This window comes from Notamacropus eugenii, chromosome 1 (genome assembly GCF_028372415.1).
Source record: "Notamacropus eugenii isolate mMacEug1 chromosome 1, mMacEug1.pri_v2, whole genome shotgun sequence".
Classification (NCBI taxonomy): Eukaryota; Metazoa; Chordata; class Mammalia; order Diprotodontia; family Macropodidae; genus Notamacropus; species Notamacropus eugenii.
This window is the reverse complement of record NC_092872.1, coordinates 608,035,407-608,052,204: the sequence shown is the minus strand read 5'-3', so window position 1 is coordinate 608,052,204 and position 16,798 is coordinate 608,035,407. Positions and strand designations below refer to the sequence as shown.

Genomic DNA, 16,798 nt, shown 5'->3' with positions numbered 1-16,798 from the left:
TGGTGTCAGGTGTAAATGTCTTGTAATGACAACAAAGTTTTAAAATATTTGAAGAAATTAAAATTTTTATATCTATTTTACAAGTTTTCCAAAAGATAATTTTGTTAAGTAATATGTAATTTTTCAAGGAAAACAGTTATACATTTTACATAGATTGTTTTGTTTAGAAGTCAGAAATACATGTGGTAAATTTCTAAGTACTAAGATTTTTCACTTTGAAAAATTTCCAAATCTTTGGCTAGCTTCCTCTTGAGTGGTTCTGGAGCCACTTTCGTACTCTGTCTCACAGTATTTAGAGAAATAAACTCAATTAAGAAAAATAAAATAATAAAAAGAAATTTGTACAAATATACATATATATGTATATATGTACATTTGTATACATCATTTGATTTTGGATTACCAGTTGTTTTAGGTTATCTTTTTTGTAGATTATTTTGAATTGATTCTTCAATCCCTCCAGGAATTGCTAAAATCACAGAATAGCAGAGTTGGACTACAGAGGCCATCTGGTCTAATTCGTGCTTGAACAAGATTTAACTCTGTAACATATGGGACATGTAGTCATCTAGCCTATGTTCAAGTAAAATGGAAACTGCTAATTCCTGAGATGGTTCATTTTCCTTTTGGACAGCTCTGATTGTGAGTAAGTTTTTTCCTTACATCAAGTCTAAATTTACCTCTTTGCAATTTCTACCCATTGCTAGTTGTTCTGACTTCTCAGGCCAAATATAACAAATCTAATCCCTCTTCCACATAACAATCCTTCAAATACAACTAATATGTCTCCCTTCCCAAGCTTCATTCCCTCCAAGTCTTCTCCATGCTATTCATCAAATTCATTCAACTAATCTTCCTAGGGTATAAACTCAAGGCACTTCACCATTCTGGTTGTCTCTCTCTGATTATTCTTTAGCTTATCAAAGTCTTTCCTCAATTTTACCCAGAGCTGAATAATACTTCAAGTATGGCGTGGCCAGGACTGATTACTGTGGACCTATTACCAAATTAATCCTGCACACTACACTCTTAATGCAGCCCAAGACTGACTTAATTATTGGCTTCCATATTGCATTATTCATTCATTCAGATTATATATAGTACATTAAAATTCTCAGAGACCTTTTTAAGACAAAATATTGTTTAGTCAAACTCTGTATTGAATATGTGGAGTTGATTCTTCAAACTTAAGTGTAATACTTTGTTTTTAATGCCATTAGTATTACACTATTATTATGACATCAATACAAGGTATAGACTTTCAATAACATTCAAAAAGTAGCTCATAATATATGCCTCCGTTGTGCAACTATAAGGCAATTCCCTCTACCATTCTCCTCTTGGTTGTGCTTCTCTAGACTTCATTGCCATGACTCAGATACCTTCTCATCTAAGAACTTCCCTCATTGCGTTTGGCTAGGCCCTTTCTCCCATTAGTGAGTTCCTTCTTCAGTCACCATTTTGGGACAGATCCAGGTCCAGGTCAGCCATGCTTCAGGATGCCCATTCCACTGCCTTGCCTCTAAAAAGTTGATATTTGACAGCCTTTCTTGAAAACATTTTTGGATAAGGCTACAGTAAAGATGAAAACAAATAAGGAAAGCTCAAATTACCAAAGATTCTGTCACGTCCAGATCCTTTCTCTGGCATTATTACTTAACAATCTCTTTTCCTTTGAGGTTCACACCATGTGTCTATATTATCTAATCCAACCTTGTTGCAGTCATCTACTTGATCTTTCCCCTACTTTTCCCTTCTTTTTATAAGGAGTTTAGTATTTAGTTCACAATTTCTTTCATTCCCAACCCTTCCCCTTATATTTGGGCATTTCAGTATAAAAACTGATGTCACTTCAAATGACCTGACCTATAGATGATCAACTTCAATTTCTATAACTTACATTTCTTTTTACTCCCAAATCTACATATTTAGTTCCCATCTCTCCTAAGTTTCAATTCTGTACTGTCAACTGGTTATTTTCACCTGGATCTATAGTAGGCATCTCAAACTCAACATAATCAAAACATAATTCATTATCTTTCCCCATTGCCTTCAATGCTCTCCGTTCTCACCTCCACCTCTTAGAACCTATAGCTTCTTTCAAGACTGAGTTCAAGTGCCTCCTTCAAGAGGCCGTTCCTGATATCCTGAGTTATTAATTCCCCTTGCTCCAGATGGCTTATTTATTTATTTTTGCATATATCTTGTATTTATTATGTAGACATACTGTCTCCTCCTGACACAAACTCCTTGAGAGCAGGGACTACCTCAGGTTTGCATTTGTACTCCTAGCACAGTGTCTGGAATACATAATAGGCAAGTAATAATAACAATAATAACTAAACATTTATATAGCACTTTAAGGTTGTTGGTAAAGTACATGTTGGCTCACAACTGTGAGATAAGTACCATTATTAGTCCAATTTAACAGGTCAGAAAACTAAAGCCAAGGGAGGTTGTGTCTTCCTCAGGACCACAAAACTAGTTAAGTGTCTGAGGCAGGATTTGAACTCAGGTCTTCCTAAGTCCAAAACTCTTCTTTGAGTCACCTAACTGCCAATATGGAAGATCCTTAATAAATGCTTGTTGACTGAATTCTCCCAAAACTTGTTGCTCCAAAATATTGAGGAGAAAAACCATCTCTCTGGTCAATCAGGGTTTCAGTCTTGGAATGACTCCTTATCATCTCCCAATCCCCATATCAAATTCACAGCAAAGTCCTAGTAATTCTAACTTCACACCATATCTCAGTCATCCCATTCTTTCTGTTCATGTGGCTACCATCCTAGTTCCCCTACTACCCTAGGCTCTCATCAATACTCACCTAGGCTACTTCAACAACCTTCTAATTGGTCTCCCTGATTTCCATCTCTTCACTCTTTAATCCATTCTCCAGGAAACCGCCAAAATAATCTTCCTAAAATACAGATCTGACCATGTCACTCCACTGTTTAAACATCCTCAGTGATTCCCTTTGCCTCAAAAATAAAATACAAATTCCTCAGTTGGGCACTTAATGCTCTTTACACTCTAGTTCCAGCCTATGTTTCCAGACTCATTTCACATTACTTCCTTTCAGACACTACATTCCAGCCAAAATGACTTTTTTTTTGTTGTTTCCTGACTTTAGAACATCTTTACACCACTTTTCTTTTATGTCTGGAATGTACTCCTTCCTCACCTCTGACTCTTGGAGGACTTAGCTTCATTCATTTGTGGTTCAATTTAAATACGCTACATCCTGTGGAAAACCTTTCCTAATCCTTTTAGTTGTTAAAAAGCTCCATCTGTCTTCCAATTAGTTTATTTTTACTTATCTGGTTAGATGCTATATAAGATTTGCAGTTAGAGAACCTGGGTCTGAATCTTGACTGCCACTCACTCCCTTGTGTGACCAAATCACTTGATTTCTCTGGGCCTCACTTAAGGTTTCTTATCTATAAACAAAGGGGTTGGACTAAATGATGATCCCTAAGATCCCTTCCAGTTTTAAATCCTATGATTCTATGAATCCTGGTTGTTGTTGTTCAGTTGTTGACAGTCCTGTCTAACTTTTCATGACTCTGTGGACCATATCTGTGGACCAGCATTGTCTATGGGGTTTTCTTGCCAAAGATACTAAAGTAGTTTACCATTTCCTTCTCCAGTGCATTAAGGCAAAGAGGTTAAGTGATTTACCCAGGTGTAAGACTGATAAAACACAGCACACTTGAGGGCTGCTAGCACAGGTTCACTGTTGATTTGGTTAGACAGGAAAGACACTAAAAAGGGGTAAATAATTTTACTTTATTCTAGTCTAGTTCTCTCAGAAGAGGTTGCTGATAGTGAGAGCCCAACCTCCTACAGTATTTCCTAATCACCCTTCTCACAGGGGCCGAGGAGAAGGGGGTGCAACTATCCCTATGTCTCGATGGGGTCAATTAAGACAGGAACAACTTGTGCTTCCCCTAAATCCTCAAGCCTCAATGGGGGCCAGTTGAGGCACACACAGCATTTGTGCATTCAACCCTAAGGGTTCCCCATTCACTATCTAATGACCACCTGTTTTATAGGCCAACAGACAAAGAAGGCATATTGCCAGCAACAGCCTCACAAGTTTACATCAGACCATCCTTGTATCTCAAAGCACAGCCACAGTAGATGTTTGTTATTTTTTTTTAAATTTATTTATTGAGTTTTAGTTTTTAACATTCATTTCCACAAGATTTTGAGTTCCAAATTTTCTCCCCATCTCTCCCCTCCACCCACTCCAAGACACTGTGCATTATGATTACCCCTTCCCCCAATCTGCCTTCCTTTCTATCACATCCCTCCCTGTCCTTATTCCCATCTCCTCTATTTTCCTATAGGGCAAGATAGATTTCTATACTCCACTAACTGTATATCTTATTTCCTAGTTGCATGTAAAAACAATTTTTAACATTCATTGTTAAAACTTTGAGTTCCAACTTCTTTCCCTTCCTCCCTCCCCACCTATCCCCACTGAGAAGGTAAGCAATTCAATACAGGTTATACACGTGCAGTTATGCAAAAGACTTCCATAAAAGTCATGTTGTGAAAAACTAACTATATTTCCCTCCATCCTATCCTGGCCCCCATTTATTGTATTCTCTCTTTTGACCTTGTCCCTCCCCAAAAGTGTTTACTTCTAATTGTCCCTTTCTCCCTTTTGCACTCCCTTCTATCATTCCTTCCCCATCCCCCATTTATCCCCTTTATCCCTACTTTCCTATAGTGTATGATAGATTTTCATACCAAATTGAGTGTGTGTGTTATTCCCTCCTTAAGCCAAATGTGATGAGAGTTAGCTTCACTTTTTTCCTCTCACCCCCCTCTTTTCCCCTCCATTTTCTTGCCTCCTTTATGAAAGATAATTTGTCCCATTCCATTTCTTCCTTTCTCCTCCCAATATATTCCTCTCTCACCCACCAATTTTATTTTTTAGATGTCATCCCTTCCTATTCAACTCATCCTGTGTCCTCTGTCTATATGTATATAATCCCTCCAACTACCCAAATACTGAAAAAAGTCTCAAGAATTACAAATATGATCTTTCCATGTAGGAATATAAACAGTTCAACTTTAGTAAGTCCCTTATGACTTCTCTTTCCTGTTTGTCTTTTCATGCTTCTCTTGATTCTTGTGTTTGAAAGTCAAATTTTCTATTCAGTTCTGGTCTTTTCATCAAGAATGCTTGAAAGTCCTGTATTTCATTGAATTACCATTTTTTCCCCCTGAAATATTATACTCAGTTTTGCTGGATAGGTGATTCTTGGTTTTAATCCTAGCTCCTCTGACTCCTGGAATATCATATTCCATGCCCTGATATCCCTTAATGGAGAGGCTGCTAGATCTTGGGTTATCCTGATTATATTTCCACAACACTCAAATTGCTTCTTCTGGGCTGCTTGCAATATTTTCTCCTTGACCTGGAAACTTTGGAATTTGACTACAATATTCCTAGGAGTTTTTCTTTTCTGATCTCTTTCAGGAGGGAATCAGTGGATTCTTTTTTTTTTTTTTTTTTTTTTTTAGGTTTATTAAATTTATTTATTTAACTTTTAACATTCATTTTCACAAAATTTTGGGTTACAAATTTTCTCCCCTTTTATCCCCTCCCCCCCCAAACACCAAGCATTCTAATTGCCCCTATGACCAATCTGCTCTCTCTTCTATCATCCCTCTCTGCCCTTGTCTCCATCTTCTCTTTTGTCCTGTAGGGGCAGATAGCTTTCTATACCCCTTTACCTGTTTTTCTTATTTCCTATTGGCAAGAACATTACTCGACAGTTGATCCTAACACTTTGAGTTCCACCTTCTTTACCTCCCTCCCTCTCCACCCCTTCCCTTTGGAAGGCAAGCAATTCAATATAGGCCAAATCTGTGTAGTTTTGCAAATGACTTCCATAATAGTTGTGCTGTATAGGACTAACTATATTTCCCTCCAACCTATCCTGTCCCCCATTACTTCTATTCTCTTTTGATCCTATCCCTCCCCATGAGTGTCGACCTCGAATTGCACTCTCCTCCTCATGCCCTCCCTTCTATCATCCCCCCCACCCTGCTTGTCCCCTTATCCCCCACTTTCCTGTATTGTGAGATAGGTTTTCCTACCAAAATGAGTGTGCACTTTATTCTTTTCTTTAGTGGAATGTGATGAGAGTAGACTTCATGTTTTTCTCTCACCTCCCCTCTTTATCCCTCCACTAATGAGTCTTTTGATTGCCTCTTTTATGAGAGATAATTTGCCCCATTCAATTTCTCCCTTTCTCTTCCCAATATATTTCTCTCTCACTGCTTGATTTCATTTTGTTTTAAAGATATGATCCCATCCTATTCCATTCACTCTGTGCACTCTGTCTCTGTGTATGTGAGCGTGTGTGCATGTGTAATCCCACCCAGTACCCAGATACTGAAATGTTTCAAGAGTTACAAATATTGTCTTTCCATGTAGGAATGTAAACAGTTCAGCTTTAGTAAGTCCCTTATGACTTCACTTTGCTGTTCACCTTTTCATGGTTCTCTTCATTCTTGTGTTTGAAAGTCAAATTTTCTTTTCAGCTCTGGTCTTTTCATCAAGAATACTTGAAAATCCTCTATTTCATTGAAAGACCAATTTTTCCCCTGAAGTATTATACTCAGTTTTGCTGGGTAGGTGATTCTTGGTTTTAGTCCTAGTTCCTTTGACTTCTGGAATATACTGTTCCATGCCCTTCGATCCCTTAATGTAGAGGCTGCTAGATCTTGTGTTATCCTGATTGTATTTCCACAATACTTGAATTGTTTCTTTCTAGCTGCCTGCAGTATTTTCTCCTTGACCTGGGAACTCTGGAATTTGGCCACAATGTTCCTAGGAGTTTCTCTTTTTGGATCTCTTTCAGGCGGTGTTCTGTGGATTCCTTGGGTATTTATTTTGCCCTCTGGTTCTAGAATCTCAGGGCAGTTTTCCTTGATAATTTCATGAAAGATGATGTCTAGGCTCTTCTTTTGATCATGGCTTTCAGGTAGTCCCATAATTTTTAAATTGTCTCTCCTGGATCTATTTTCCAGGTCTGTTGTTTTTCCAATGAGATATTTCACATTATCTTCCATTTTTCCATTCTTCTCTCTTTGTTCTGTGATTTCTTGGTTTTGCATAAAGTCATTAGCCTCCATCTGTGCCATTCTAATTTTGAAAGAACTATTTTCTTCAGTGAGCTTTTGAATCTCCTTTTCCATCTGGCTAATTCTGCTTTTGAAAGCATTCTTCTCCTCATTGGCTTTTTGAACCTCTTTTGCCAATTGAGTTAGGCTAGTTTTCAAGGTGTTAATTTCTTCAACATTTTTTTGGGTCTCCCTTAGCAGGGAGCTGATCTGCTGTTCATGCTTTGACTTCATGTCTCTCATTTCTCTTCCCAGCTTTTCCTCCACCTCTCTAACTTGATTTTCAAAATTCTTTTTGAGCTCTTCCATGGCCTGAGCCCATTGGGTGGGCTGGGACACAGAAGCCTTGATTTCTGTGTCTTTGCCTGATGGTAAACATTGTTCTTCCTCATCAGAAAGGAAGGGAGGAAATGCCTGTTCGCCAAGAAAGTAACCTTCTATAGTCTTATTTCTTTTCCCTTTTCTGGGCATTTTCCCAGCCAGTGACTTGACCTCTGAATATTTTCCTCACACCCACCTCACCTCCTGATCCTCCCAGCCCGTGTTTGTGGTCTGAGATTCAAATGCTGCTTCCAGCCTCAGGGCTTTTGGCGGGGGCAGGGCTGTTATTCAGTATGAGATTATGATCTGGTGCTGAGATCGGGGCAGGGCCACCTCTCAGGCTCAGTTCCCTCAGGGGGTTTATGCGCAGACCTTCCGCAATGGATTCAAGCTCCCGCCCGCTTGGGGAGCCCCTGTCTGCAGCCGCCTCTCAGCTTCTACCTCCCGGGGGGGGCCTGAATTATGGGGGCACCCCACTCCCCTCTCGACCCGCCAAAGAGACTCTCTCACCCACCCCTGTCACCTGTGGGTGGAGGGACTTGTGCGGCCGCTGGAGATCCCGTCCCTGAAGCCTGCTCGAATCTGTTTCTCTCGGTGCCGCAGCCGTGGCCGCAGCAGGTCTGGGCTGGGCTTTGTGTCTGCAGCGCGATGGACCTTTTGCGAGAGGTTTGCAGATCCCTCTGTGGGTGGAGGGACCCGCGTGGCCGCTGGAGATCCTGTCTGTGAAGCCTGCTCGGATCTTTTCCTCTCGGTGCCGCGGCCGCCGCAGGGCTGCACTCAGCTCCCAGTCCCGGCGCCCAGTCCACGGCGCGAAGGACCCCCCGCAAGAGGTTTGCAGGTCTCTCTGGAACAGAAATCTCCCTCGCTCCAATGTTCCGTGGCCTCTGGGTGCGGAATTCGCCGTGAGTTACTTCCCTGTAGCCATTCTATGGGTTGTGGGTTCAGAGCTATGTGTATGTGCGTCTTTCTACTCCGCCATCTTGGCTCCGCCCCCCGAATCAGTGGATTCTTTCAATATTTATTTTACCTTCCGGTTCTAGAATATCAGGGCGGTTTTCCTTGATAATTTCATGAAAGATGATGTCTAGGCTCTTTTCTTGATCATGGCTTTCAGGTAGTCCCATAATTTTTAAACTGTCTCTCCTGGATCTATTTTCCAGGTCAGTTGTTTTTTTCAACGAGATATTTCACATTGTCTGCTATTTTTTTCTTTCCCTTGATTTTGTTTTATAATTTCTTGATTTTTTCATAAAGTCATGAGCTTCCATCTGCTCCATTATAATCTTTAAGGAATTATTTTCTTCAGTGAGCTTTTGGATCTCTTTTTTCCATCTGACTAATTCAGCTTTTTAGGGCATTCTTTTCCTCACTGGCTTTTTGGATCTCTTTTGCTATTTGGGTTAGTCTATTTTTTTAAAGTGTTATTTTTTTCAGCATTTTTTGGGTCTCCTTTAGCAAGCAGATGACTCTTTTTTTTAATGATGCTCTTGCATCACTCTCATCTCTCTTCCCAATTTTTCCTCCTCCTCTCTTATTTGATTTTCAAAATCCTTTTTAACTCTTCCATTGCCTGAGACTAATTCATATTTTTCTTGGAGGCTTTGGATAGAGGAGCTTTGACTTTGTTTCCTTCTGTTTGCATGCTTTGGTCTTCCTTGTCACCAAAGTAAGATTCTATTGTATGATTCTTTTTCTGGTTTTGCTCATTGCCCCAGCCATTTATTTGACTTTTGAGCTCTTTGTCGACGTAGTTCTCTGCTTCCAGTGGCGGTAGAGGGGTGTACTGTCAGCCACTTGATCCCCCCCACAATCTGTGAGCCTTGAGCTCCAGAAACAGTCATTGTCTCTGCCCCTACTGCTGCTGTGGTTGTCATGGGTTCCTCCACCCCCTCACCCCTCTCCTGCACTAGTCCCACAGGCTTTTCCCAATGACCTTCCAATTTATCTTCAGCATTTTGGGGCCATGAAGTCTGGAAACCACCACAGGTGTGAGAGATTCAGTCTCCCCAAGGCCTGCTCTAGTCTTCTCAGTGTACCTGCAGCCCACATTGGACTGTACTCTGCTCCCAACGTGGAGCGACAGGCACCTCACAGTGTCCTTCTAGGCTGTTTTGGGCTGGAGATTTGCTTCACTTCTTCATTTTGTGGGTTCTGCAGCTCCAGAATTTGTTTAGAGCTATTTTTTTATAGGCATTTGGCTGGGCTTGGTGGGAGCACTCTAGAAAGTCTGTGCTGTTACTCTGCCATCTCGTCGCCGCCTACAAATCACTGATGTTTATGTTATTTACCATTTCATAACAATGCCCAAGCGTGGTGGAGATATTTTGAACCATAACTGTGGGAACTCATATCTAATACTTGAGAACTGTTGATTGTTATGGCTGGGAAACTAAACTCTTGAGAAATAACAAAATTTACTTTACATACACTAAAATCCACCTTACTTACACTAAGATTCACTTTATATACACCAGGGCCACACAGGTAGTAAGTATTTGAGGATGGATTTGAGCTTGGATCTTCTTGACTCTAGACCCAGAGCTCTATCCATTGAGCTACCCAGCTGCCTCATGAATCCTAGGACTGTACAGTATATAAGCACCTTGAAAGCAGGGACTACTTTCTACTTTATATCTCCAATACCCTAGTAGTGCCTTACACAGTAGGTATTTAATAAATGTTTGTTGAATTATACTGAACCTTATCTTACAAATTTACAAAGCAAATAACGATAATAATCATCTCTTTTCTATCTTAATTAAGCTGTATACCAGACCCTAGAGTACCCTAAATTCTACAAATACCTGAAAAATCCAATTACAGGTTTAAAGCAGAAATTTCTCACTATAATTAAAAGTTTTCAATGTAATTTCTATTTACCAAAAAATAACACTCAAGGAAGATGGAGGGGTCAAGTCCCTGGTTTTTAGATTACTATAAGTATCTCCACAAGGGCAGTACTATTCATAGCTCTGGCTACCTATGATGTCTCAGAGATAAAGTATGTGCTAAATAAAATTGCTGCTTTCAAAAGGTTCTCTAGGTGTTTTCTCAGGCCAGAAAGAAACTAGTAGAATTAGATTAAAGGAGTCCAACTCTGGTGCCACTAAGAAGCATTAGGGTTTACCTCATATCTGATGTAGGCATACTGCAAAATCTATCAGATTCTTCTCATGATGGAAAAGCTTCAAGTATGCGTCCAGCAAAATTATGGGCATATTATTTAAGGACCAAATTACCTAAATTTAGAGAGGCTCTTCACCAGACTGACAGCAGGGTAATACATTTTCCCTACTATGACAACCCTCAAAGACCATTGTTAAATTATAGTGAGGCTGAAATTTGCAATGAGCAAGATATATAACAAAATTACATATCCTAGAATTAAGATCTTTTTTCTTTATTTTTTTCCTTTTCTTCCTCTACTTCTTTTATTCCTCCTTTCATGCTTTCCTTATCTTTCTTATTCTTTAAAAGTTTGCTTCTCTATCAACTGAAAGGTTAAACTACAGTGGAAGCATTAGTGGCTGGGCCTCCTCAATAAAAAAGGAAAAAGGGATAAGTATCCACAGCCTTGTCCAGGAGTTGATCCTATTCTTAGAATAGACTAGAACTGAGAGGGATCATGCCCCTGAGGAGCCCATTATTCAAGTTACTTGATAAAGCAAAGTGGTCATATTATCTACTCTCTCCAAAAATGGGGGGAGGAAGAAGGGGGATGAACAACTCCTTCCACCTGATGCTGGCAAGATCCTAACTCCCTGACACTAGTCACAAGTAGCAGTGTATCCTATATTGTTCAAGCTTCAAATATACTTCCCACCACCTGTTTAAACATGGCTTCATTAAACACAGTGTGAGAAGCAACAAAGAATAATGATGCTTTGCATGTGCACAGCACTTTTACAATTTTCCCAGACATTCATGCACATATATTTGCATTACTAGCTGTGTAACCTAGGTGAGGTCATTTAACCTCAGAGCTTTTTAGTTTTATCTTTTAAAATGAGATTAATAGCAGCACTCTACTTTGGTGGTTGCATCAAATGACCTAATACATGTAAAGATTTCAAATGAACTCTGAAATCTTAAAGAACTATTTAAATGTCAGCTATTTTCATTATTAACTCTATTTTCATGATAATTCAATTGATTAGGTCTATGAAGTAGTTAAGGCAAATACATACACATAGGAGAAACTAGGAAACAGAGAAATTAAGTGATTTGCCTAAGGTCACACAGAAAGTTATTAGCATAATTAGGATTAATTAGGACATAGGTTTCCAGAATTTTGCCCCAGTGTTCATCCATTACATAATACTTCTTTCCCCTTTAAGCGCATACTAAAACAGACAGTATGGGAGAAAAATTTTCAAGTTCTTTAATGCACCTAATTATGACTACCTCATTATGTGTAGGCTGAAGAAATTGTTCCATGCTGGATAGCTCCTAATATTTCAATTTATTAGCCTGCTCAAAATGACCTGAGAAGTTCTATTGAAGGCATATCAAAGGTCACTGATATGCAAGGGGGAAAAAGAGCTACAACCAATTAAAAATTAATTGTGGTAATATAATACAATATTTTTATTTTATTTTTCTCAATTACATGTAAAATTTTTACAGATTTATTTTTTAAAAATTGAGTTGGATATTCTCTCCCTTTCTCTATCCCCTCCATTTTGAGAAGGCAGCAGATCATACATGTGAAGTCATGTAAAACATATTTCTATATTAGCCATGTTGCAAAAGAAAACCCAAATTAAAAAAAACAAAAATAAAGAAAAGTTTTAAAAAGTATGCTTCAATCTTCATTCAGACTCCATCAGTTCTTTCTCTAGAGGTGCATAGCATTTTTCATCATAAGTTCTTTGGAATTATCTTGGATCACTGTATTGCTGAGAATAGCTAAATCATTCACAGCTGATCATCATACAATATTGTTATTCCTGTATACAATGTTCTCCTGGTTCTGCTCACTTCACTTTGCATCAGTTCATGTAAGTTTTTCCAGGTTTTCCTTGAAAGCATCATGCTCTTCACACACAATAGTATTATATCAAAATCATATACCACAACTTGTTCAGCCATTACCCAATTGATGGACAACAATTTCCAATGCCTTGCCACCACAAAAAGAGTTACTATAAATATTTTTGTATATATAGACATTTTTTCCTTTTTCTTTGATCTCTTTGGGACACAGATCTAGTAGTGGTTGTTGTTGTGTTTGTCCTTCATTGCTGAAGAAGACCATGTCATCAGAGAAATGATGACATGACTTGCACTTGACTTTGTTTTGAGCGAGGGAGGGCTATGCAGGTCACCAGCCTCACTTCTCCTCCAGAGCCATCTGAATCTAGCAACGAGATATTTACCAGGATGACTGGAGATGACCCAGGATGCACTGGAAGACCTTGGGCCCTTTAGGCCAAGGTGTTCGCAGGTACTCACTTAGGGTGAGGCAATGCTCATTCACTGAATAGGCCTCTTTAAGAAGTAGCCAGGGCATGGTCCTTTTAATGAGGCCAAGAAAAGGAAAGACTTCAAGCTGGGTGGGAAACAGCAATAGTTACTATTGAAAATCACTCTTAAGCCAGGAGAGTTCAGAAGAGAGCCCTTAGGCAGGGACCTAGAGTCCTCCAATGTATGAGCTTCAGAGTACAGTAGGTTTAAGGTTTTGAGAAAGGAAAGGAAAGGGAAGGGAAGGGGAAGGGGAAGGGGAAGAGATCTAGCCAGTAAAACCCAAGTCAACTGGGCATCTCCTGGCCATCCAAATTTACCTTCCTTTGGAGAGGAGAAGGAAGGGGAGGGGGGACAGACAGAAGGAGGTGAGTTACCCAGCTAGCTGGGTCCCCATTTAGGCCGCTGTGTCTACTCACAAATGTTGTGTCCGTCCTTTGTTGCTAAAGAAGACCATGCCATCAGAGAAATGACATGACTTGCACTTGACTTTGTTTTGAGTGAGGGAGGGCTGTGCAAGGTCACCAACCTCACTTCTCCTCCAGAGCCATCTGAATCTAGTGACCAGATATTCATCAGGATGACTGGAGATGATCCAGGACATTGCTGGGTCAAAGGATATGTAGATTTACAGATCTTTGGACATAGTTCCAAATTGTTCTCCATGATGGTTGGATCAATTCACAACTCCACCATGCATTGGTGTCCCAAATGTTCTACATCCTCTCCAATATTTGTCATTTTCTTTTCTGCTATATTAGCCAAGTATGAGATGGTACCTCAGAGGTGTTTTAATTTACATTTTTCTAGTTAATGGTGATTTAGAGTACTTTACAAATATGAATATAGACAGTTTTGATTTCTTCTTTAAACTGTTTATTCATATAATTTTAACCACGTTAATTAGAGAATGACTTGTACTCTTATAAATTTGACTGAATTCTCTAAGTATTTGAGAAATGAGACCTTTATCAGAGAACTTGAAGTAAAAAAATTTTCCTCAGTTTTTTGCTTTCATTCTAATCCTAGTTTCCTAGTCGCATTGATTTTGTCTGTGCAAAATCTTTTTTAATTTAATATAATAAAAATATCCATTTTATATCTCCTAATACTCCTGTTTCTTGATTAGGCATAAATTCTTCCCTTATCCACACATCTCATAGGTAAAATTTTCCATGCTAATCTGCTTATATCATCTTTTTATGCCTAAACCACGTACTCATTTTGACCTTATCTTGGTATATGGTGTGAGAGCCTGGTCTATAAGTAGTTTCTGCCAAACTGTTTTCCACTTTTCCTACAACTTTTGTCAAATAGTGAATTCTTGTCCCAAAAGCTTGGATCTTTGGGTTTATCAAACACTGGATTACTATGGTCATTTACTACTCTAAATGTAGTACTAATTACTATATCTAATCTATTCCACTAATCTACCACTCTATTTCTTAGTCAGTACCAGACTGTTTTGACAATTACTACTTTAAGAAGCAATACTGCTAGGCCACCTACCTTCACATTTTTTCATTGATTCCCTTGATCTTCTTAACATTTTGTTCTTTCAGATGAATTTTGTTATTGGCAATATAATTTTTTTAAAGAAAAGCATAAAATATATGTATAATATAGCTCATGATCAAATACGTAACCCAAATTTTACAAATATTTACAATGTAAACATCCTATAAAAAGAAAAAGAAAAAAATTCAGATGACTTCTCTGGCATAAAGAGAGGGTCAAAAAATTTTATGTGAATTTTTCAGATCACGGGAGGGCCACGCCCAAGCCCCATGATGTGGAAGGGATAACTATATAATGAATCGAGTATAAGTCCAAACTTCATAGAACAAATCCCCTTAATAACATAATTATAATAATAATAGCTAGCATTTATATAGTGTCCATTATATGGGAGGCACTGTGCTAAGCATTTTGATCTTCCCTAACAACAACCCTGGGAGGCAGGTACTACTATTGTCTCCATTTTAAAGTGGAGGAAACTGAGGTAAATATATTGTAAATGACTTGTTCAAGATACAAAGCTAATTAGTATCCAAGGTTGGATTTGAATTCAAGACTTCCTGAGTCCAGGCCCACTGCTCTACCTAGCTGCAAAAAAAGGTATATAGCTGAGTAAATACTTTTACAGTCACAGAAGTCAATCAAAAAAGAATTTATTAAATATCTACTATTTTCCAGGAATTATGACAGTACTGGGGATACTAAAACAAAAAAGAAACAGTAGCTGCCCTCAAGAAGCTTTCAGTCAATCAGGAGAGATATTTACCTACATAAATGTATATTACAAGAACATACAGAACACATGCAAAATAAATGCAAGGTTATTTAGGGATTGATGGGCTAGGGAGGATCAGGAAAGGTTTCCTATAAAAGATACGCTTGAACTGAATCTTGAAGGAAACAAAGGCTTCTAAGAAGCAGATGTTAAGGAGGAGGGCAGAGCAGGCATATAGAATCGCCAGTAAAAGGCATGGAAATGGGAGATGGAATAGCATATGTAAAGAGCAGCAAAAAAGGCTTGTTTGGCTAGCTTGTAGCATAAAGGAAGGGAAATAACGTACAATAAGGCTACAAAAGCAGTCTGAGGCTAGGTTGTAAAGCGCTTTAAAAGCTAAATAGAAGAATTCTCATTTTAACCTAGAGTTTATTATGTAGGGGAGTGACAAGGCCAGGCTTGTGCTGAGCAAAATCAATTTGGCAGCAGTGCAGTAAATGGACTGGAGTAGGAAAGCCTTGAGGTAAAAAGACCAATAAGTAGGCTACTGTCATATTTCAGGAAGAGGGTGACGAGGTTCTTGTTGAAGGTGGTGGCTATGTGAGCAGTGAAAAGGGAAGGATGTGAACAAGGTTGTGAGTACAACAATGGCATGATTTAGCAACTGACTGAAAGGGCTGAAGAAGACAAGATTCCATTGTGCTTATTTGCTGACTATAAAAAAGAATTTTTCTTGGTAGATCAAAATACAACCTTAAAGGCAGAGTCAACACTTTACATATTTTCTCCTATACATAAATCAAAATAGTACAATATTCACAGAAGAAGCATTGCTTCCTCGACCATGAACCAAGTATCTGTAGTAAATCTGGAAAACTAGAAAACATTCTGAGAGAAGTTAGGTTTAAACCAACATCTCACAGTACATACCAAGAAAAGTTCCAAATGCATACATGACTTAGATGTAAAAAGTCATATTATAAACAGATTAGAGGATCACAGATGAAATTACTTTTCAGATCTATGGAAAGAGTTCACGATCAAGCAAGGGCTAGAGAGAATCAGAAAAGACAAGACAATGCTGATTACAGAAAATTAAAGAGATTTTGTACAAACAGAACTATCGCAGTTAAAATAGAAAGGGAAACAGGCTACTAGGTTAAAAAAATCTTTGCAGCAAATTTCTCTGACAAAAGACTCATTTTTTTTCTCTCTTTTTTTTACTTAAAAGTTCCCTTTTATCATAGTGAATTCAATAATGCTTCTCTAGACATTTGTAGCTTTTCGGGGACCTATTTGGTTATAATAATGTCACCTGTTTACAAACATAACACATAATTTACAGAATAAGAAACTATACTTTCTACAATGCAAAAAACCCCAGTCAACTTTACTGGTTATAATCCATAAGCGTACTACCAAACTGCTAAACTTTAATGTAATTCAGGTTATTCTTGAAAGCTAAAATATGCAATTAACTCAAATACCTTTACAAAAATATAAAACTAATTTATCAAGAGGAAATGCAGTTATCATTCTTGTTACTCTTGTTGAAGAAAGAAAACATCCTCAAGACTCAAAATATATGACAGTGACAAAAGATTATGCGAAGGCGTACTATTTACGTACTTAACTTTT

The 16,798-nt window shown here is 38.5% G+C and overlaps 1 protein-coding gene across 1 annotated transcript in view; it reads right to left on the bottom strand.

Annotated features, from left to right (window-relative positions):
- The window catches only part of FZD3 (frizzled class receptor 3), an 80,012-nt gene that overhangs the window by 33,622 nt on the left and 29,592 nt on the right, over positions 1–16,798 (bottom strand). The window lies entirely within an intron of this gene.